A 23,103-nucleotide genomic window follows, 5' to 3' on the forward strand; every position below is an offset into this window, starting at 1 on the left:
AACCAGCTGGTTATGTAGCATGCTCAATTAGCAGGTGCCCTAAAAAAAGAGCTTTTTCTCTCCCACACACATCCAATTGCCCCAGCACTAAAAATGTATGATGCTAAGATTAGTGTGGCTGTCCTTTATGGGGCCGAACTCTGGGGGTACAGTAATCTTGCTATACTGACTAGTGCCCAAAACAAGTTTCTTAGGGGTATAACGGGCCTTCCACTATCTACCCCCTTAGTTCCTCTCTTCTATGACTTGGGATGCCAACGTCTAGAGGACTTGGCTCAAAACAGACCAGTGGCATACTGGAGGAGATTGTGGGTCACCCCAGAGCTCTCCCAGTATGCCTGTGCATTCATTGAAGTCAGAGATGCAGATAGGGCACATAAAATCCCATGGATGAGAGAGGCAAGGGCAACAGACACTGCCATGGGTTTGGTTCCTTATCGGAAGACCCTATAGCAAATTCCTTCCCGCCTAGGAAAATATTTAGAGAATTATACTGGAGCATGGTTTCATCGAGAAGGTTCAGGAACTTTATTAGCCCCTCACTTACAGCTGAATTTCTGGAACTAAAACACTCAACTGCCCTAGAGGGCTATTGGGACTTCATTATGGTTCCTGTTGATAGGAAGAGGTACCACCAATTTAGGGTTGGGACCCTTCCCGTAAATTCCTTTATTTCCAAATGGAACACTAATCAAAACCCTGGCTGTCCCTTTTGCACCACACAACAGGAAAGTACTGCCCACATCCTCTTTATCTGCCCAGAATATAAACCTCCAAGGTAGATGTGGTTAAAGCCCATCTGCTTGCAGATGGGACTTACCACTGGTTGCGAGGCTTTAAGAATTCTCAAAACGAATTGCTCTGAGCCTGTGGCCATAGCTGTCGCCAAATTTTTACACTGGATGTGGATAATTCGAGCACGCAAATTAAGTCTTCATTGATTCTTAGAGTATTAAAATACCTGTATTGTTGTTGCAAAAAATTCCACCTGAGATACAAACAGTATATGGACCATGTGTTTTCTTTTCAATCTTTTCTATCCCTAAGTAAAAATTTACTAAAGATGGTTTTATAGAGATATTATTTTAAATAATAAAATGTACTTACATTATTCTTTTAAAAAAAACGGATGGACTAACATAATTGCCATATCGCCCGATATTTTCATGTGTAACATTATTGGACTAAAGAAATGTTATATTCTTAGTTTTTATTCTTCTTTTTAATATATATATATAATGTTTTGTCTTTTAGGATATTAATATCGAAATGAAGATTTTATGAAATGAAAAGTGAAATGAAATCTGCACATACAAAGTTATTCTCACACTTTTAGGAGCTTTAATATTTCTGGTTATTCACCATTTACAAGTGTAACATTACTCAAAAGTATAGACTTGCATGTGCCCACCCCCTGAAATAGGGGGTGGAGTAAATAAAAACATAAAATACAACTGTAAAATGACTACTAGTAATGACGCTATGATTGAATTTGATGTTCCACACACTGGGTGAAGACCTCTGCAATAAAGGATGTAATTTGCTTTGTGGCAAAGTATATGGGCATTATATGTGTATGATAAATTTGAATGTTAAATATATTTATATATATTTTTGAAATGTAGAATTTAAAAAAGCAATAGCTTTGGACTATTGACTGTATTTAAATTAATTTGGTAATAAGCATATGTTAAATTAATTTAAAATAAATAAAAAAATATTTAAAATACAAATATCTAAAGGGAAACATTGTAGTTCTTTACTATGTATTAAAAGTTACTAAAACGTATGTATGCAATTATTTAAATTAAATTAACGTTTATAAACCATTAAGACTACAATTATTTTCAAATAGAAAATGAATGTAATTTTTTGAATATTTTTAAATAATTTAAATGAGTTAATTTATTTTGACATTATTTCCTAAGGGGTTTTATTTTGAATTCCAAATTGTCTTCTTTTCTGTGGAGGGTGTTGCAGTACCTATGAGTCGCCATAGATTGTGGTGAATATTTCTCCTCTGAGCTGGACATTTACAACTGCTTTGGGTCCTTTTTGATTGTAAAAACTTTAGAAGCATCACTTGAGAATGGGATGGGGCTTATTCCTTTGTGACGTGGTCCATCACCCTCCCTAAAACTCTACCTAGTCCTACCTTAACCCTTTCTTACTCCTAGCAAAACCCTGCCCCTTTAGATGGAACTACTTCCCATTTTACAGCTACTTCCTCCTCTCACTCCTTAATTTCTACAAAAATATATACCCACATTTGCGGAGATCTCCTCATTTAGGAGAAAGGAGAGGAAGAGGCGAGACCTCCGCTCATAGGGCCTCATTTATGAAAAGTGACGCATCGCTGCGTTAAAACAGCGATGCGTCACTTTTCAGTGCGCACTCCTTGCGACATTCCTGATGCGTCATATTTAATGTATAACGCATCATGTTGCAAGGAGTTACAGATACGTCAGTATTTCTGACGTATCTGTAAGCGCAAAAGTGACGCATTGCTGGAGTGTGTCACAAAAGTGACGCAACTCCAGCAGTGCGTCCTTTCACATGGGGCAAGCCCCATGTGAAAGGACCTGCGTCAGTCTTACGCCTGCTGTGAGGCAGGCGCAAGATTTTGACGCAACAGCGTCCTAAAAGTGACGCAGTGAAATCTCATAGATTTCACTGCGTCACTATTACGAGGCTTTTTGTGGGGGAACGTCCCCTCTGCATACATTATACCTGACGCAGGTATAATGTGGCGCAGCGGTTTAAAAAGTGACGCATCTACCTAGATGCGTCACTTTTTAAATATGGCGCAACAGGGCGCATTTTTGACACCGCTGGTGCGTCACAAAAAGTGACGCACCGGCGGCGCAAAAATGACGCAAGGCCTCATAAATAAGGCCCATAGTTTTGTGACTAGCACTTTACAGTACATTGGTAGTACTATTGTAGTACTGCTAAATGTACGGCAACATGCAGATTTGTCAAACGACCCCATTGACGCACTTATAATTTACAAAACTGATAGGTCATTGCTGACCAACTTTGCTAATTTTCTGCTCTTTTTATCAGCATGGAATTACTGTTGCTGATGGAAATCTCATGACAAAACATTTGATGATCTTTATCAGTTACTTCTGGCCATATTTATTGTACAACCAATAATTATTCAAAGTTCTTTTGCTACTAAGTTTCGGTCTGGCTCCTTATCAATGAATGTTTGTGCATTTTTAAGTTTATGGATTATTTTTATGTGATATAAACAATACTGACTGGTTTACATTAAAAACAGGTCAAGCTCCCTTTTTATTTTCTATGCGAGGTCACTCATCCCAGTGAGTTGGTGTCTCTAGACCCCACTTTCACCAATGGTCAATTTCATATACGAAGGCGTACAATCGCCCCACCTAACACGGATCCCTGGACACACAGCATATGGTAATGTGATGCTAATAGGGTATTTGCGCCTTTATGTCAGGATAATAGGCACTGTTCTGTATTTCTGCCTATCTAGCTCCTTTGTTTGAGGTACTGAACTGTAGGTTTTTGGGAGCGAACCATGTTGCCAAATCTGTTAGAAAAATTATTTTGAAAATAATCAGCACACTGCATACACCAAGTTAATGAAAAGAACCCATAACCAGTAGATTGGCTTTCACTTGTTAAACTATACCTCTTGCGGATTGATCAAAAAGACAGCCAAATGGTAAACAGCTTGTTGTGTTGTACATTCGGAGTTGCAGTTTGCACACATTTTGCTCTGGTCATTTAGCCTTTTTGAACAGCTCTGTAATGTGCATAAATAAAAGCAGGGGCACATGATAGCCAAGAGATTAAAGAATTTGCATCCCATAGGTGTGTCTGCCATCTCCAATCTACTAAAGTGTTGCAAAATAACAGTACTCCTGATGAAGTGACACTCGATGTAGTGGCTGTGATGTAATGACTCCAGAACGTACTATTTATAACATACAATATAGTAACAAACATCCTGCACAGATCAAGCACACACAAAAATGATTTCCCTTTATCAACGACAATTTTAGTGCCTTGATTAAGGGCCAATCCAGCAACAGTATTTTGGGCATAATTTGGACATGCTGAGCATGGACCTTTTGTCTGTATCTCTGCTTTTCTCTGTTGTCTTTCTAACAGCCTACCATGTTTCCTAAATCTATGTCAGAACTTGATTTCCCTTACTGCAATGGGTTGCAGGTCACATGGTCAAAGTCATGCAGGCTGCTGCACCCTTCCATCTTTCAGAGGTTAGAGAACTTGGGGGCATATTATCAAGGGGGTTTATCTCCGCTTTTTTGGCTTTAAAAGCCAAGAAAGCGGAGATAAAATGATCTCCCTATTACCAAGCTGTCGCTAACACCAGTTAGTGACAGCTAATAGGAGATAGCGACCATCTTGGGCCCCGCTTTGCATGTCAGTGATATTTATCACTAATGACATGCAAAGTGGGCGTGCCAAGATGTTAGCTACTGGAAACAGTCCCTAACATCGCTATCTCCTATTACCAACTTTTGGAGATATTCGTGCTAAGCGCGAATATCTCCAAAAGCTAACACATGCCCTGAGCAGTTCTTAGCCATGTTATCCAATGGGAGGTGGATAACATGGCTAAGAGCATTTGCTCGATAATGCATGAATATTGCTGACTTTTCAGCGATATTCATGCATTGCGGCCGTTTTTTATCGCATTTGCGATAAACCTTGCTAATAGCAAGGTTTATCTGCGATAAAAATCGCCGATGTGCGGCGATAATTTTTGTCTCTAAACAAGTTAGAGACAAAAATTATCGCTACTTGTTGGTAATATGCCCCTTAGTAACGACAAAACATTTAGCAGTAGTTTGTAAAACTCAAAAAGACGGTGTATTATCTAGCTTGGCAAAAAAATGCATTTGCTAGTGGTAACTATATTTAATGTACATATCCATTCTTCTTTACCGTAGAATGTTTGTATACATGTTCAGTACGTTGCATTTGTGTTGACAGCCAATTTGACACATATTTTAATTATCTATATTATATTATATTATATTATATTATATTATATTATATTATATTATATTATATTATATTACATCAAATCAAATCATGGCATATTATATTATATTGTATCATACATTATATTATATTATACTGTACTGTATTGTATTGAATTATATTGTATTATTTTTATGAACAGAAGGCATTGTAGGTGCTGCATCTTATTTTTACATGTATGACAAACCTCCTATGCACTAGTGCCCTTTCCAACATTCATCTGCCAATAATCATATGAAATACAATTGTATAAGATATGTTATACATAAAGGGATAGAAGGAAATGCAATACCGTATTTATGCCACTTTCATGCTGCAAGAAATGGCATGTTCACTCTAAACTACTAACAGGTATGTCAGTTTTGTGAGTGCATCTTATCACAAAATCTGTTAATCACTCTGTCTTATACTTGAACCAACAAACAAATGACGGAATACTTTAGAATGTTTAGGTGCAGTTTTATAGTCAAAGCATAACCTGCCTATAAGGGGAAACCATGATTTTACTGATGAGGAAGCTAGATCACTGTGTAGTAAGAGAGCATAACGCTCCGTAGGCATATTCTCAATAGCGTGATAACTTTACATCTTAGATCATTCCAGACATGTTAAATGAGACCATTAATGACATCACTGATGACATATCAAATGATTTGAATAAGGAAATCACGGATGACACTACTGCTGGCATTGTTCATGATACCATTGTTCACATTATTGTATAAATGCTAACAAATTTAAAAAAAACAATATAGGTAAAAAGGATCTATGATCATATACAGCAATGGATTCAGTCTGTACAGGGATTTGTGCATGGACTGGACATAGTCTAGTCCATATGGTCTACTTCTGCTGGCATTGTGAAGAGTGCATGATGCAGTGACTGGATATCCTGAAACGTCTGTGCACAGTCAGTAATCCATGCTGCACAGGGTAAAGTGCATGTGTAGTTGGTGTTGGTTGCTGAGAGGCATTTCAATGCAGCTTCTGGCTAGGGGTGTGTGAAATTCGTATAATTTGGTTTTGTGTAGTTATGCAAACTTTTAAAAGAGTTATCTAAAATTACGTGTATTTATGTAAAATGCAAAACTATCATTTGATATTGAAGATTAGCACCAAATGCATATTTGTGTCCACTTTGGAAGTAAGTGTGTAATTTGTACTGAAAGAAATGTGCAAAAAGAGCATGGCTTGGATCATCACAAGATGGCCGTGCTGGGTTGAGGCTCCGCGATCGAACGAAACCTCAACCGCATTCGTGGAGCCGTTTCTAGTTGGAGGCAGCCAACCTGTGAAGCTGGATATGGAGCGTGCGCGGAGGCACAGGTAGCGGTTATTTTTTTTACTCTTTACCCACGCTATTGACCTGTCATCCCCCACACTTCTCGCTCCCCTCAGACGCCTGGGGTGGCGTCCGCAATTTTCTGCTTTCATGAAGGCTGCGTTTCTCTCCCGTTAGAAGGAGCAACTTCATACGTGGCTTTTTGCGATGCCGCTAAAGCTTTTCTGCATTTATAATGCCCATTATCAAATACTGCCTGGAGTTCTTGTTTTCCAGAGTATGGCTACATTTATAACGATTTTATATTAAACAATGAGGGTATCGTTTTTCTGGAGGATTCCTGAAGCCTTTTACACAGCCTTTTCAATGGAAGTCACCACATAAGGCCCCAATTTTCTGTTGATATATATTTTGTTTCTTCAAATGAATGAAATCTGGCTTTGTGAAATATAAATGTCTGGCTTGCTCATTGCACTGTATTATACCAGCATTTTTCTTTGCACGTTTTGGAGATGTTTGCCTCAGGAGATTTTGAAATGCTTTCTGGCCAATGTTGCAGTTACCATCTTGGTATCCAGTGGAGAAGTGTGGCTCACTGGTTAGAGGAGGCAAACCTGGAAGCAGAGGTCAGCCCGGGACCAGGGTTCAATTCCCGGCTCGGCAGGGTCTTGAGTCCTAAAATGTCCATGGACTCGACAATTCTTTCTCCAGTGCCTACTCGATTCACGGGTTCACACTCTGCGACTCTGGGAAATAGCTTGCTTAATCTCTACAACGGCCCCTCGCGGCGGGATGCCTGGCTTTCACCTTGCGGATACCCTGCCGGGGTTATCTCACAGGGAAATACCAGGATGGGTTCCCTAAGCAAGCGCTTAGAAACCGCTCGGTGATTTGCGCTATATAAATTCCTTTACATTTACAAGCTGGAAGGCCTCCTTAAAATAGACTGCGCTAGCTGTTTTGTTTTCTGCTGCTGTTTCTGCATTAAACAGACCCTACCTTCACACGGCTATTGCTATCAAGTTCAATATCATTAATTAAACAAGCTTTACCTGTAATTGCCTATTGAATTACACTTATTTATCTATAGGTAAATCATAAAGCGGTGCCTTTTCTTCATCGTTTCTCACAGCCCTCACGTTTCTCACAGCCCTCTGTGTGCACCCATCTTCTGGGAAATGTAATATATTAGCTACTAACCTACGTGGAGGTTGCTTCTCCACTTGGACAGAAAGCTACTTCTTTTAATATGTCTTCTCTCCGCAAAGATTCCAACCCCGCCGCCCTCCAAAATGTCTCAAGAAGGAACCTAACTCTCCTACTAAGCCCCCCCTACCTATAACAATGGAAGACCTCCTCGAAGATATAAGGTTGCTTAAACCTTTCGTAGTAGAAACCAATGCCACCCTTCAGAAGCTGGATGAGAAATGGTCCAATTTAGAATCCAGAGTGTCGGAGGTGGAACAACGGATTAGTAATCGCAAAGGCGTAACAATCTTCGTATTTACGGCATCCCTGAGGGGGAGGAAGGATCTAAAATGCGTACGTTCTTAAAAATGCACATTCCTAAAATTGTTGGTCTCAATGATGACATCATTCTCAATTTGCAACGTGCTCACCACATTGATCCTAAAACTGATGCTTTGTCTACTTCTTTGAATGTCACCCGTCTTAGAGGGATAATTGTCTTATTTCTAGAGTACACAATTACTAATGGTTCTCTCAGCGGCAAAGTCTAGAAAGCAAATGCTATGGTCTGGTCAAAAAGTTTCTCTCAAGATGTGGCCCGTGCCACTGCTGCCCGTCATAAAGAGTTTCTCTCTCTCTGCACAGCTCTTCATTCCATGAACGCCAGATATGGTCTTGTTCACCCTTGCTTCTTTAAAGCCATGTATAAAGAGAGGTCCTACTCTTTCGACCGCCCTGAAGATCTAAGACAATTTATTTCTTACCACAAAGGAGATGTCATGGACTTTGGAGGGCCATTAATAATAGTGTCATAACTGCTGTTTTAATGTGTTCCCTCTCAGTCTATATGGTTCAATCCATATGTTCGATAAGGTTCGTCTTCTTTTTGGATTGTTGGTCATAGTATGTTGTTGCAATTTTTCCCAGTTTACTGTGGTTCTTTTGCCTTCATCGGATACCATTATATGTTGCCATTTCCCTATGTCTTTTTCTACAGATGGTACCTCCTCCTGTATGATCTCACTTCCCTGATGTACCTCCCCTTCCTTTCATCTCATCCCCAATGTTCATGGTTCACCCTCATGTTTGGTAAGTGATTGAGAAACACATATAATGTACCCTTTGTCAGTTGATTACCTGCCTTTGTCTAGTAAATTTGTTTAAGTATATTACAGTTCTCCCCTGTGTTGTTGTACTATTCAATGGTTGGCTCTTTATTCCTTATATATTTATTTTTATTGGTTGTGTTTGTTCCTGGTTTCTCTTCCTTGCTCTGCCGTCTGCTTTCTTTTAACGGTTTCCCACCTCCCATGCTATTTTTTACCTTTTCTGGTTACATATCTCATCTTTCTTGACTGAAGTCTCTCGACTTCTTGTCAAATTGTCTTGGTCTATCTGCTGTCTTCTCTTCTACTCCTTTTGTCTTTTCTTTTTCTTCTCTGTTTTCTTCCACCTTTCCTCCACTTTCTTTCTTCTGACCTCTGTCCATGAATTTCCTCTTGCTATTATATTCTCCTTGTTTCTTGTTCTATTCCCTTTTCATATAACCTTTACTTATCATCTTTTTTGTACCTTTCCTTATCAATATCTTTTTTCCGCTCAAATTTACAACCTTGTCATTTTTAACAGGCGTTTTATTGTCCTTGAAACTTCCTTGCATTTGATAGTGCTCATGTTGTTGATAATCCCCACAGTACTTATGCTATTGAATATGTTTCTTTTCCCACTGTTATGACTGATAATGTCCGAATGATTTCATGGAATGTAAAACTATTACGTAATCCAATTAAGAAAGAATGAGTTCTTATACATCTTTCAAAATTACAAAGTAATATTACTATGTTACAAGAAACACACCTCACTGATAATGGTATAAATTCCTTTAAAAAGCAATGGGTTGGTGCTGTCTACAGTTCCCCATCTAGGGATAGGAAAAAGGAATGGTGATATTATTTCATAAGTCTCTTTTCCTTAATGTGGAGAGTGAGGAGAAGGACACTGATGGTCGTTGGCTCCTTCTTCACACCCTCATATATGGTTCACGTATTTCTCTCCTTAACATTTATGGTGCCACAGGTATTGACCCCCAATTCTGGCAATTCATGTCACACACACTTCATCCAAGCTCTTTCTCTAATCTCGTTGTGGGGGGCGACTGTAATCAGATTCTTAATCCATTTATCAACAGGAAATCCTCTTCCAGATATGTCCCTAATAAAATGCAAAAAACTTTTGTAAACCCCATGCATTCTAGAGGGTTGGTTGATGCATGGAGAATTTTCAATTCTGATTCTTTGGAATTTACATTCTTTTCCCTGACTCATAATTCTACATCTCGCATTGACTATATTTTTTGAACCCACTTCTTCATTCAAACTTATTGCATTCTGAAATTGGTTACATTGTGATTTCCTATCACGCTACTGTCTTTAATAATTTAAATCTTCCTTCCCAGTCTTCTAAATGCCACTGTTGGCAATTAAATAACTACTTTCTCAAGGATCCCGTGTTTAATGGACACTTTAAGGATTTCATTTCAGAATTTTTCCTTCCCAACGTTAGTCCTGATATGCCTTTTCATACCACATGGGATGCCTTTAAGGCAACTGCTAGGGGATTTATTGTAGTCTATGTTGCTAACAAAAGGAAACAATATTGTAAAGAATTGTTGTCTATCTTATGTTCCATTAAGAAATTGGAACATGCATACTTTTCATCCAATAATGCTGATACCCTAAAAAACGTGGTTCAGTCAAAATTAGCTTTTAATAGGAAATCTACAGAGGACGCTTCTGGAACATTACTGAAAATTATTTCAACATTTTATGGAGGCCGTAACTGAGCCAGTAATTAGCTAGTGAACTATCTGAAGGTCAAATCTCAAAGGTCTAGAATTGTAAAGATTACTGATGAGTGTGGTATAGATCATTTCAAAGATGATGAAATTTTACAATGTTTCACAGAATTTTTTTTAACTTTATATACCCCGAATCCTCTACCTCTAATGCCGCCTTAGACTCTTATTTCAATTCATTACCTTCCCGCTCTTCCCCGCTTCCAGATTGTTCTATTTTGGAAGATTTCATATCCCCCTCTGAGATCAAATCTGCTTTATCTAAGTTACCTAAAGATAAGGCTTCTGGTCCTGAAGGCCTTACAGCAGAATTCCTGTTTTTCCCATATTCTTTTGCCTCATCTTCTCACCTTATTTCAATATTTTGTTTCTTGCAAAGAAGCTCGAGGTTCTTTTTTGGAAGCTACAATTTGTCTAATCCCTAAAAAGGATAAGGATCCTTCCCTTTGTGCTAACTATTGCTCCATCTCATTGATTAACTTAGATTGTAAAATGTTTGTCAAAATCCTAGCCCTTCATATCAATCAAGTTCTCCCAGAGTTGATTAGTCCTGAGCAGACGGGGTTTGTCAAGGGGAGGACAATAGCTGATAACTCTGGAACGTTTCTAAATAATATTAATTTAGCATCTAATAGTTCCTCCCCCATTGCTGCCATAACCTTGGATGCAGAGAAAGCATTTGACCCAGTTTATTGCCTTTTTATGAAGCATGCTCTCAAATGGCATGGTTTTGGACCCTTCATCTTATCTTTTATCAGTTTATTATACTCCTCGCCCACCACCTCGGTTTTTGCTAATGGCTCCCAATTGTCTTATTTTCCCTTACAACAGGCTACTCGTCAAGGATGTCCTTTTTCTCCTCTGCTTTTTATTCTGGCCCTCAAACCTTTTTTACATTCTTTGCATCATTCACCTTCCTTCCGAGGCTTTAACCATAAAGCAGTTGAAATCAAATATACGGCCTATGCAGATGATATCATGCTATATATTTCAGATCCATCACTATCTCTTCCTGCATTCTCGGATCTTCTTTCCTCCTATGCCTCCTTATCTGGGTATAAATTACATTTCTCCAAATCTGAAGTTCTTCCATTAAATAAATTGTGTTTAAAGAGAATGTTTGAAGGGTTTGCCCATAAATTGACTTGTAGTATTACCTGTTTGGGGATTAAATACTCCACCTTTGTTGCGAAAAAGATCCAACTTAATTTGGATGAGGTTCTCTTAAAAGTTAATAATATGACAAACAAATGGTCTCCCCTTTTCCTATCATGGTGGAGTAGATTAGACACCAAAATGATGATGCTTCCCGTTATTAATTTCTATTTGTCCATGTTACTTGTTAGACTTCCTTTAAAGTTTTTTAAAACTCCTACCTAATTGGACTTCTAGTAAATTTCTCTGGAATAGACAAAAGGCCCGAAATTCTGTAGCCCTCTTATTCGCCCTTAAAGAAAGACCGGGGTCTAATTCGTCAAGTGCTTCCATATTTATCTCCCTCTGAAGGGACTTCCAGTTGTGTTTGGCACAATTTGGAGAAATTGCCAATTTATCCTTTTATTTTTTCCTTCTTGGCTAGTTTTGCTAATCCTCCTCGTTCTTATAATCACCCGACAATTTCACATTTTATCTCTATCTTTCACCCAGTTAAGTGCAAATCCCAGTCACCTCTACAAGTATTCTTAGACTCTCCTCTGCGGCATAATAAAATCATTAAATTATCGAATCGTACCATTTTTTGGAAACAATGGGCTGCTAAAGGGGTATTCCTTGTCAAACATTTACTTAAAGATTCTCTTTTTCTCCCCCAGCCGAGAGATACAGCTTAAGTTCCATGTACCAGGCTCCTCATTACCTAGATATGACTCTCTGAGAATGCTTTTCACAGACAGATTCTCTCTCCTTTCTGGATCTTCTTCTTCGGACTCCATATTTGAACCCTTATCTACTTCTTCCTCTATTCAAGCCGCACACATCTATAAGTATCTCCATTTCTCCTCTCTTGATCGCCCCAAGACTAAAGTTGAACAGCTATAGGAATCTAATTTGCAGCGTACCCTCTCAATTCACATGTGGAATTCTATATGGGCCAGTATACACCACACTTTCTGCAATGCTAATACCACTCAGACCCTCTATTATTTTTTATCAAAGATTGTTTTTTACTCTTCTATCCGTTTCCAAGTATAATGTAGAATTATCCCCCCTGATGGTCTTGTCAACATAACTCTGATACGTTAATGCACTCCTTTTTCCAGTGTCCCAACATTTCCGTTTTTGGACACAAGTCTGTAAATCTATATCCTACATCTGTTCAACTAACTCTCCTTTTGATGTTTATTCTATACTCCTTGGAAGTAATTCTGTAATATGGATTGGTTCCCGTAAGGCATCTTTGTGGATATGCTAATTGCTATTGCTTTTCAGGTAATAACCTCTAATTGTAAAGATGATTCTAAAGTTTCCTATTCCGCCTAGTGGAATCTTCTCTGCTACCATCACAGACTGGATAGAGCGTCCGTCAGCATGTTTCAACAAATGATTCGTAAAGAAGCCTTATGGTCTCCACTCACTAATTATTTATCCTCGTCTGTACGTTATAACAACGACTCTTCTTTTGTTTACCAACGGCCATGACTTTTTCTTTTCTTCTTTCTTTTTTCTTTCTTTTGATTTTGTAGCTTTTATTAGTCAAGGTTAGGTATGTTTTCGCATCAATGTTATAATTATGTTTATTGGTACTCAATAGTTTTTGATGACGTCATTTTTTATTTTTTATTTCTTTGTTTCTTCCTTCTCTTCTTTCTCCTCCTCTTTTCTTATTTCCTTTTTTTTCTTTCTTTTCTTTCTTTTTTCTTCTCCTTTTCTCTTTTCTCTTTTCTTCTATTTCCTTTCTTTTCCTCTCCTGTATTTCCCTTCTTTGAAAAATGTAAAATGCTATTGTGTTTCAAGGTGCGACCTTTCGTTATTGCTTCATACTGTGGGACATATATCACTGTTAGTTATCCTGGAATTTTTATTCCCTTAGCAATTTTTATGCTGTTTTGGTATCCTTTTGCTCTTTTCTCTTGCAAAGTTTGGTTTGCTGTTGTACCTATGCTTTTTACTTGCTGCAATAAAGCTCTTTAAATGCAAAAAAAATAAATGTGCAAAAAAAAGGGCACTGGAAAAAGCCTCTTGAATTCTGCTGTTCTGTTTCTCCTGTGCATTTGCAGCAAATGTTTATTTTCCACAAATGATACGTTTCCAGTAAATATTTACGTGACATTGTGTAATAGTATAATTTAGGGAATTTTGTGTAACAAGAGTAATGTAACATAAAGATAAATCACCACAGCGTAATGAAATGTTTCCAGGCTGAGTTCTGGCTCAATGCCAAAGCCTGTTGACAATCACCTCTGAGTAAGCCAAGTGCACGCCTGAAAAGGGCAGGGCCCATGGCCATCTGATGTAGTCATAATTCAGAATAATTTACAGAGTCTAAATTGGAAGTTATTAGTTGTGGACATTTTGCTGAAGATTATTCTCCACTGCTCAAGACAACAATGTTCGCAGAAAGGGTGAGCCACATAGAGATAGTTTAGCTCATGGTGTAATTGTAAGCGTGGCCCAAAGATTAAACTCATTTGTGCACAACTAAGTGGAATGTGTGTTAAAATAATTGTGGTGGATTGTCCTTAGGGCCTTGCTAAGGCACCAACTCAGGGGCAACATCTTTGCCTTACTTTGCCAATTGTTATGTGTACAATGGGTTGGTTGCTCAGATAGGACTTGGCACAAACTGACCTAGTGCCTGACTTCCAGTGCACATGGCCAACGGAAGAGTACTGGTATAGCTGTATGACATCACTAGTGAGTTATTCAATGATGTACTTTGGGATGTTATCAGTGATGTTATCAATGATGCCATTTAACATGTCACGAGTGATGCAATATGTAAGGTCACAAGCAATGCATGACAGGGTGCAAGTTATGGGTAACTTTCTGAACCATTACTGGTGAAATACAGAGAATGTTAGATTTCTTTTTTCTAACCATAATCAAACTTTACTGTGAATTTAAGTGTTTTGTAAACATGTATTGTGGTCTTATGAGCAAACCTACCCATAATGTTACTTTAAACTTTGTTGTTAGTGGATGTTTTTTTTTAATCACATGCATTGTGAACAATGGTTTTGCATTTCAACCTCCATTAAATTCTAATAATTCCATTGCACACATTTTGGCTGAGACTAGATGCAGTCTCTGTACAAAACTTTGGTGTACAACAGAACCTTTATGGGACAATAATTGTATATTTATAGAGCAGGGGTTGCATGCATATCAAATTTATATGGCAAGCCACTGTGTCCTAACTACACCTAGAAATGTTTATTCAGTAGCTGTACTCAAACCTATACCAACAAATAAGCTTCATTGAGTATGTCCTTTGATGACACACAGAAGTAGACTATAGGGGCTCTTAGGCCAGACTCTGAGCATCAGCAACAACAGGTGGCTGGAAGTGGAAGATAGACGTAGGGTGTAACCTCTAGCCAGTCCTTTCAACCCATCCTTTGCGGATGTCTAACATTAACATTAGATGGCCTTTTACCATTTAGAGTGGGAGTGAGACCAGTGACGTTGTACACTGCAGGAGCTGAGTGAAGGGCCTGCACTGTGGCCAGGCCCTCATCCTTCCTTCTATAGAGAGAGAAGAATGCACAATTATCTAGTTTAGAAAATACATTTACACAGTATTAGAACTTAGGTTATTCAATATAAGGTGAGGAGTTCATCTAGTTTTATTTTCTTCTTTGCATTCAGAACCATGCAGCCAGACATTTTGTAGCTGGTGTATTCTGAAAGCTCCTTTGAACAATCTCTTTCCATCAACAACACGTATTTACATATCCCACACTAAGCTTTAAGGGAAATTAAGCCATGGCACTCAGTGACATTTTGGGACATGGAAGAACCTATGAGAGTGCTACACTGTAGTTTAGAAAAAGACAAGTGCAAACACTTATGATTAAAAATAAAAAAGTGTAAGCAGCTGTAGATCTCATGTTCTCCTATGTAAGGTGTGAGTAGATCACCAAGTTCTACTGAACCAAAAACATGAAATAAATTACACTTTTTGATGTTTTGTTGGCCTTCTACTTTGTTTGCTTTGGCAGTAATGTTGTGCTATCTTATATTATATTTTATTTACTTGCATATTGCTTTGGCCACCAGATGGAGTCCCACAGTGAGGCATCCTTTCAGAAGAATTACTACTTTTGTCTTGTCAGTGTTCAGCTTAAGACAGCTGTTCCTTTTGCTGGTATACTTGTCCAATAGGGACAACATGCTGCGTGAGGTCAACAAAGAAGAGAATGTTGAGGTTGTGCACTAGGATGACATTGGTCATTGTAGTCAGGTAGATGTTGAAGAGGGTGGGTCTGAAACAGGATCCCTGAGGTACTTCACAGATGAGTTTCTAGGCTTCTGAGGAGTAGGGCAACAAGTTGACTGGGTTCTTCCGGTTAAGAATGTGCATATCCATTTGAGGGGTGGTCTTTAAATAACAGTCTTGGGTGTGATGGTAGACTGTGTCAAAGGCTGTTTTCAGGTCTAGTAGGATGAGGGCCACAGTTTGGCTTCTGTCTTCGATCATCTGGATGTCTTTTTCTTTTTCTGCGATGAGGGTTGTCCCTGTGTTGTGGCTGGGTCTGATTCCGGATTGCATTGTGTTAAGTAGTGGTGGCCGGCAAGGTGCTCTGCGAGACATCTGTTGATGGATTTTAGATAGGACTTTAGCTGAGTTTGGTAGTAAGAAGCTCAGTGGCTGTTCACGAGCTTGGCCAGATCCGCTGGCAGTTTCTTCAAGGTTGCATTGAATGCTAATTGCTACCAGTAATTTGGCTGTGTAAATGAAGTCACTGAGAATGAGGATGCAGGCTTTTCTGTTCGGGGTGAGTTCTTTATTGAAGCTGTAGTGGAGCAATGTTTTCACAGGGCCCTGGAGTTTATCATGTTCAGTTTTTGAGGTGGTTTCGAGTGAAGGTATGGCGATCCATGTAGTTTGAGGGTGTTCCACAGCAGAGATCAACAGGCTGGCTACAAGGTTGCTGGGGTCAGGCTGAAGATCAAAGTTATAATAAGTACCAGTGATTTTACTGATGAGAAAGTCTGAGTGGTCTGCCCAGTGCTGGTATTGGCTGCTGTGTGGTGAAAAAGGGTCGGAGCCCGATCATCCTCTGCTATGTTTCTAGCATCGGGAGCTGGGCCTCTTGTGGCCGGTCTCCTATGGTGGCAGATGTTGACTTTGAAGTGGACATGGCCGTGGCTGGTCCAGATGATGGGTGTAGGTTTTCTAATCATGATGTTGCTGAGTGTAGCAAAATCAGGGTTCAGTATGTTCTCAAAAATGTGGGTGGGGTTAGATTTGTTGGGCATGTTTAGAGTTCCAAGACTTTTGAGAAGTGCAACTGAGTTGGGTTGGTTAGGTCCTCTAGGTGAACGTTGAGATCTCCTAGGAGGATGTACATGTTAAAGTCAATGCCTAGTGCAGTGATGAAGTTTGTAATGTTGTTAGTGAAGTTGGTGAGGGTCCTGCGGATCTGTAGACCAGGATGCCACACAGTATGAAGTTGGCTGGGATTTGCAGCTTGAAAGTAAGGTGCTCCATGTAGCTGGTTTTAGTTGGTTTCTGCAGAGGTGGTGTGGCAGATGGTCTCCTTGAAGATGAACGCTATTCCTCCCTCAGGCCGGTGCTGGTAGTCTTGTCTGATGATCTTGTATCCAATGGGATTGGCTGTGGTGAAGTCCAGTGCTGAGGTTGAACTCACTCATATTTTTGAGAAGTGGGAGGTCCAGGATGTGGTCATCAAGTAAGTTCCAAATCTCTGTGATATTTTTGCTGAATGATCAGGTGCAGAGCAGCATGCACGAGTGTGAGGAGTGAGAGTAGGAAGCGAGTGTGCTTGAGCTGCTGATACGCTCGGTGCAGTTGGTGTGGGCATGGTGGATTTTGGAGAAGTGAGCATGAATATGGGGATGTAAGGAAGCAGAAGGAGATGCAGGATAAGGTTCCTTCTGTGTTGTGTGGTGTGGCGATTGGCAGCTTGAGTTTAGGATTTGAAGGAGCACCATGTGGTACCAGTGGGTGGGGCAACATCTGGGTAGATGCGAACAGGTGTTGACAGGCTGGCTTTAGTGTAGCCGCTAGAAAATCGTCTTGGGTGTGGGAAGGAGAACAGTGGGTGTGGACAGGGCTGGGGAGGGTGAGAGAGTTGGAGACAGAGTGGAAAAAATTGGGAAAGAGATGACCAGGTAAGGACCAGCAAAGATGAGGGTGGGGTAGTGAAAAAGCATGGGAAAGCGAACAGAGACAGGAGGCATCAGGACCAAAGCATGAAATAGTAGCAGAAATAAGGGCACAATCAAGAGAAAAGCAGTGAAAAATTGCACAAATAAGAGAAAAGTGGTGAAAAACAAAGGGACAGACAAGGGAATAGCAGTAAAAATCAATGGTGAAATAGAGGCACAAACGACAGAGGAAGCTGTCTAAATGTTGTTGAAACAAGAGCACCAACCAGAGAAAAAGAAGCGAAAAAAATTGGTGGGCCTGGACATGAAAGAGCAACAGTGCCAAAGCAGTGGGCCCAGAATAGAAGGCAGTGGCAAGCGAGTGAGAAATAGAGCGAGAAGGATAGAGACAGAGAAAGAGAATGTGTGAGAGAAAGAGAGAGAGAGAGGATGAGGTGGGTGCCTCAAGGCATTGGTGCCTGGTCTTAAAAGGCCTTGACCAGTCAGCGGAGAAGCAAGTTTTTGTGGGGCTACATCTGTAAACCTACAATAATTGACCTTCTGTATCATAAGAGACAGTGATATAATGGCCATACCTTCTAGGTGCCTTATTCTTCCTGTTTAATGACTCGTGTAGGGTAAAACTGTGTCAGCCCAATATCAATCTTGAATTTGCAAAAACGTCGTATTATACTTTTCTGTGAGTGCACATAGAGGTAGGTGCTGTGCCCTTGTTTGTAAAGGTCTAGAGTCAGACCACATACATGGAGCTTGGGAAAAGCTGATTTAAGCCTTGGTTTGAATTACAGTTATATGCTGAATTAGCTCTTGCGAAGTTGTAGAGGTGGACCACCCCAATATTTTCCACTGTAACTCTGTTCAACATTCCTTTTTTCTAAACTTTATCAATCTGTATAATGAACAATTGGTCTGTATCAGTCTTGATCTTCTTGCATGCCTTTGTGAAGCCCAGATCAGGGACTCCTTTCCACATTTCCTCTAGCTACTGTATAACAGTCAAAGATACTTTCACTAAGTGGACCTCCTAAATAGTGATAATTGTGTACACCAAATGTAGAGCTTCATTAGGTAATAGTAGGAGATACAACTGAGAATCACTCTGTACAGATCCTTTCTTCCCAGGAAAAAAAGCTCATTTCAAACAACCAATATAGAAAATAAATATTTAGACACAACAAATTTGCAAGTTAAAAACTATGAAGGGGCCACTTCATTACACTCTATTGTCACATGCAAGTGATAAAGTGTGTCTAGTTTACATTTCAAATAGGGCTCGGGTGACAAGCTGCAGTAACCCTATTTTCAGTATGCAGAAAGGTGTAAACCACATAATACTGTCAGAGAAATTCACTTTTCCTGATACAGCAGAATACAATGTTTCTTGCAAACACTGCCCTACTAATTCTCAAGGCACGTAATATTGCTGACCAGAAAACGTGATTCTTTCATTGATGTTTCAACATAAAATAAAATGTTCTAACTTGTGGTTGTAGGGCTCTGTGGCGGGACCGGAGATTTCTTTGTATCAGAGTGGACCACACAATCAAGATTTGATTGCAATTGGAATGTGATTGTTAGTTAGTCAGAGAAGTCGCTCTAAGGAATTCTCAAGGTTTATGGACAGAAACAGTGCAAGTTTCCAATGCATGTTCTTGCTCACTCTGCCTGAACAACAATTTATGGAGCTTGACACACAGTATTCATCAAACATTATTCCCTAAGCACTCTCAATAATCAGTCGTCCAAAGGAAAACTTGACTCTGATAGTGTTCTGAAGTCTTCTTCATTTTTCCTTCTTTCCAACACGTGTTTCGTCATTAATTTGCTTGATCAGTGCTTCTTCAAAAGTATTATATTCAAATGCTACATCCAATAGTATTATGCTGCTGGTAATTAACAAACTCCAAAATGAAATTTCCAACAGTCTCACTGGAGAGTACTTAATCAAACTTCAAATTGTACCCATATTATTTGTCCTGTGCAGAAGTGTCCGCCTGCATCAAAGACGCATGTCTCTGACATTTGGGAAAACTCATAATTATCTTGAATGTAGCATTTGATTATAATATTTGTGAAGTAGCCCTGATGAAATCAATTTATGGCAAAATACATGTTGGCTAGTAGGCTAAATAAAGGAGACTTCAGAACTCTTACAGCATCAAGTTTTCTGACATCTGGTTATTGGGAGTGCTCGGAAAAATAAAGTTTGAGGAATATTTTGTATCATGTTCCATAAATCATTTTTGGTATTATTAAACAGGCATTGCATTCATATAATTGCTACACTTAAATATTTGTTTTGCCCTTTTTCACAGGCTCTCAACCGTCAGTCATCTCAGGTTTAGCATTGATGAGTACTGCTTGCTCTTGTCTGATACCAATCCATCTTCTTACATCCTTAATACTTCTGGCCTTCTTCTCTACCAGCTGGCTGGAATTTGAATCAGAAGCAAATTTGAACAGGTTGTATTAGTCAGTGCTGGACTGACTATTACAACGTAATCTGAGCAATCATGTTGGGCTAGATGTATCAAACATTTTTCCGATTGGAAATGGCCCGATTTACAGTATCGAGCCATTTACGACCGTGAAAATGCATTTTGGTATGTATCATTCCCAAACTGCAATTCGGTAACATGTTACCGAATTGCAACTTGGAACTGCAAATGCATACAGATTCAATATTAAGAAGGTGATAGTTTAGGGTGCCCCTTCCTAATACCGAATCACAGTGGCATGTAAGAATATTTAGCGACTGACATTCTGTTGCTAAACAGTCACATTTTAGTATCTCCTCACTCATGCCTACAAGGCTCTGCATGACACAGGACCAGTATATCTGAAGCACCACGTCTCATTCCATGCACCCGCCAGACAAACTTGCTCTGTCTAATTTTCCCTGGCCACCATCCAATGGATTCACAAGACCAGAACTGGAGGAAGATCCTTCTCTTATCTTGCTTCCAAAGCCCAGAACACCCTCCCCTAATACCTCAGGCAATCCCCATCACTGATGCAATACAGGAAGGATTTCAAGACATGGCTCTTCGACTAAACCTCCACTGAAAACCAGTGCCAAAGTGCATGTGCTCACTCCCTAAAACTAAGCCTGAGTGGAGTTGGTGTAGTGCCATTATGTGGATTTTCCACAGAATTAGAAAAAAACTCAGTTGAAGTCTGCTCCGCTCCCCTCCACCCCACCTAAAAAAGCACTAACCTGATGCGGCGTCACCAGGCTGCCCTGCTCCTTGCCATAGTCTCTCCCTCCAACTCATACTCATCATCGTCCCTGTCCTTGCAACCCACTACGTTGTACGATATGTGAGAACCGAGCATGTGCGCACACACAGGCATGCGCAGTCCTCCCAAGCCGTACATCCTAGAGGTTTGCATGGATGAGGATGGCGGTGAAGAGGAGAGAGAGACCACAGTGAGGAGGAGGGAAGGCCAGAGATGCTACAGGAGGTAAGTGTTTTTTTTTTACTACTGAGCGTGGGCTGGGGCCGGCTAACTCTGCTCCGCTGCGGAGTCGGACCTATGCCTGAACTATGTGATCTCCACATAGTTGACAAAAGTCCACTGGCGGAGCGGAGTCCTCTGCCCAGGGTTACCTAAAACATGGTAATATTGGCTTATCCCCAATTGGCATATATAATTTATGTGTAAGTCCTAAGTAAATTGGCATTTTATGTGCCCATGGCCTGCAAAATAAATGCTACTAGTGGACCTACAGCACTGATTGTGCTATCCACTCAAGTAGATCCTATAAACATGTCTCAGGCCTGCCACTGCAGTGTATGCAATTTTAAACTGCCATTTCGACCTGGCAAAATACACCGTTTGCTAGGCTGTAATCTTCCTGTTTAATACATATAAGTCACCCCTTTGTTAGGATCTGCACAGCTCAGATGGCAGGGTGCAATACATTTAAAATGTAAGACATGTAATTCTAAGTTTCATATGCCCAAGTAGTGAGTGGGCATATGAAAGTCCTACCTCTTCCAAAGACTAACATTTGAGTTTCTTATTACATTTTAAAATGGTATAATTTCTAAATGAGAACAGGTCGCCAGTTCATCTTTGGTGCTTTGAAGCTGTAATAAAGTCAGATTTTATATTACAGTTTTAAAAATGGCACTTTCAGTAAGTTGGCATTTTCTTGCCTTAGCTATTTAGTGCCTGAAGCCTATTTCAATTCACATGACTGGGTGTGTATGGCAGTTGGGATTTGTGTATTCCTTCTAGATAGCCAAACACAATAGAGAACTTAGGTATGCCTGGATGGGCCATTACTGGCAAGATGGCTGGGCGGAGCTTCTCCCACTTCAAAAGCACAACTGGGTATAAATATTGGACCTCAAACACCAGCTCTCCAGCACATTTCTGGACATGTGGATACGCTGAAAGGAAGAAGGACTGCTGTGCTGCTAAAGGACTGCCAATCAATCAGTATTCTTCATTTCAGCCTTAAGACATAAAATTCAATTAGGCTTTCCTGTTTTCAGTTTCTACTTTTTGTAAATTTTGTGTTTTCAAATAATTTCAATACCTTAAAAAATACAGTGTTTATCAGTGGTTACACATTTTCGTGTCATTAAAAACAACAGAAACAGTGTTTTTCCGGTGTTTATGGACATTTTTGATTTTATTATTGCTTGCTTTCTGCACTGATAGTGCATGGTATGCAGACAGTGTATGAACAGTGTATATGAGGTCCTAGTACACCATACAATATTTCTTCAGTGAGTCTTTGGTCATATGCACTCGCTTTTTTCTTCCCATGTCAAATTTTCTCTGTGAAAAGGCCCTCTCAACATTGACACTTGAGATAGGCGGCGCGAAAACAGCCAGTACACAATTTGCTATCTCTGGCCACTGACAGTTTTCCCTGCCAATACTGGTGCACTTAAAGATTGTGATAATCTGGGCGTGTTCTGAAATATTTGCGTTGAACTGGAAGCTTATGCCCTCAGAGCTATTGAAGTGGTCAAAAATGAAGCAGGATTTTTGAAACTACAGGGAAAATTCCCCTTTACGGAAGGGATCTAGAACTTGTATAGAGTACTACAGTGAGGTTCTATTGACTTCAGATGCCATGGTTGGTGAAGGGACATTTCTATGCATCATTGCAAGGCATTTCTCATACATTGTAAAAGAAAAGTTCCAGAATTGCTCTTCAACTTTGCTTTGCTTACCAAGTGGCAAGAGCTCTAACATGGAACATGTTGCATTTCCTGATTCTTCACAGTTTATAAAGTAATTAAACAAGACCTAAAACATGCTTCTAAACCCTGAATCTTTAGACTAAAGACCGCAAAACTGAAAAAAGCAAAAGGAAGAAGAAACAATATTTTAGTGACATCCCTAAACAACAAAACCCACACAGAATAATGTTAGCCCATTCTTTCTTGCTAAAAGCTTGTATAACAAAGTTACA

This window comes from Lissotriton vulgaris, chromosome 8 (genome assembly GCF_964263255.1).
Source record: "Lissotriton vulgaris chromosome 8, aLisVul1.2, whole genome shotgun sequence".
Lineage (NCBI taxonomy): Eukaryota > Metazoa > Chordata > Amphibia > Caudata > Salamandridae > Lissotriton > Lissotriton vulgaris.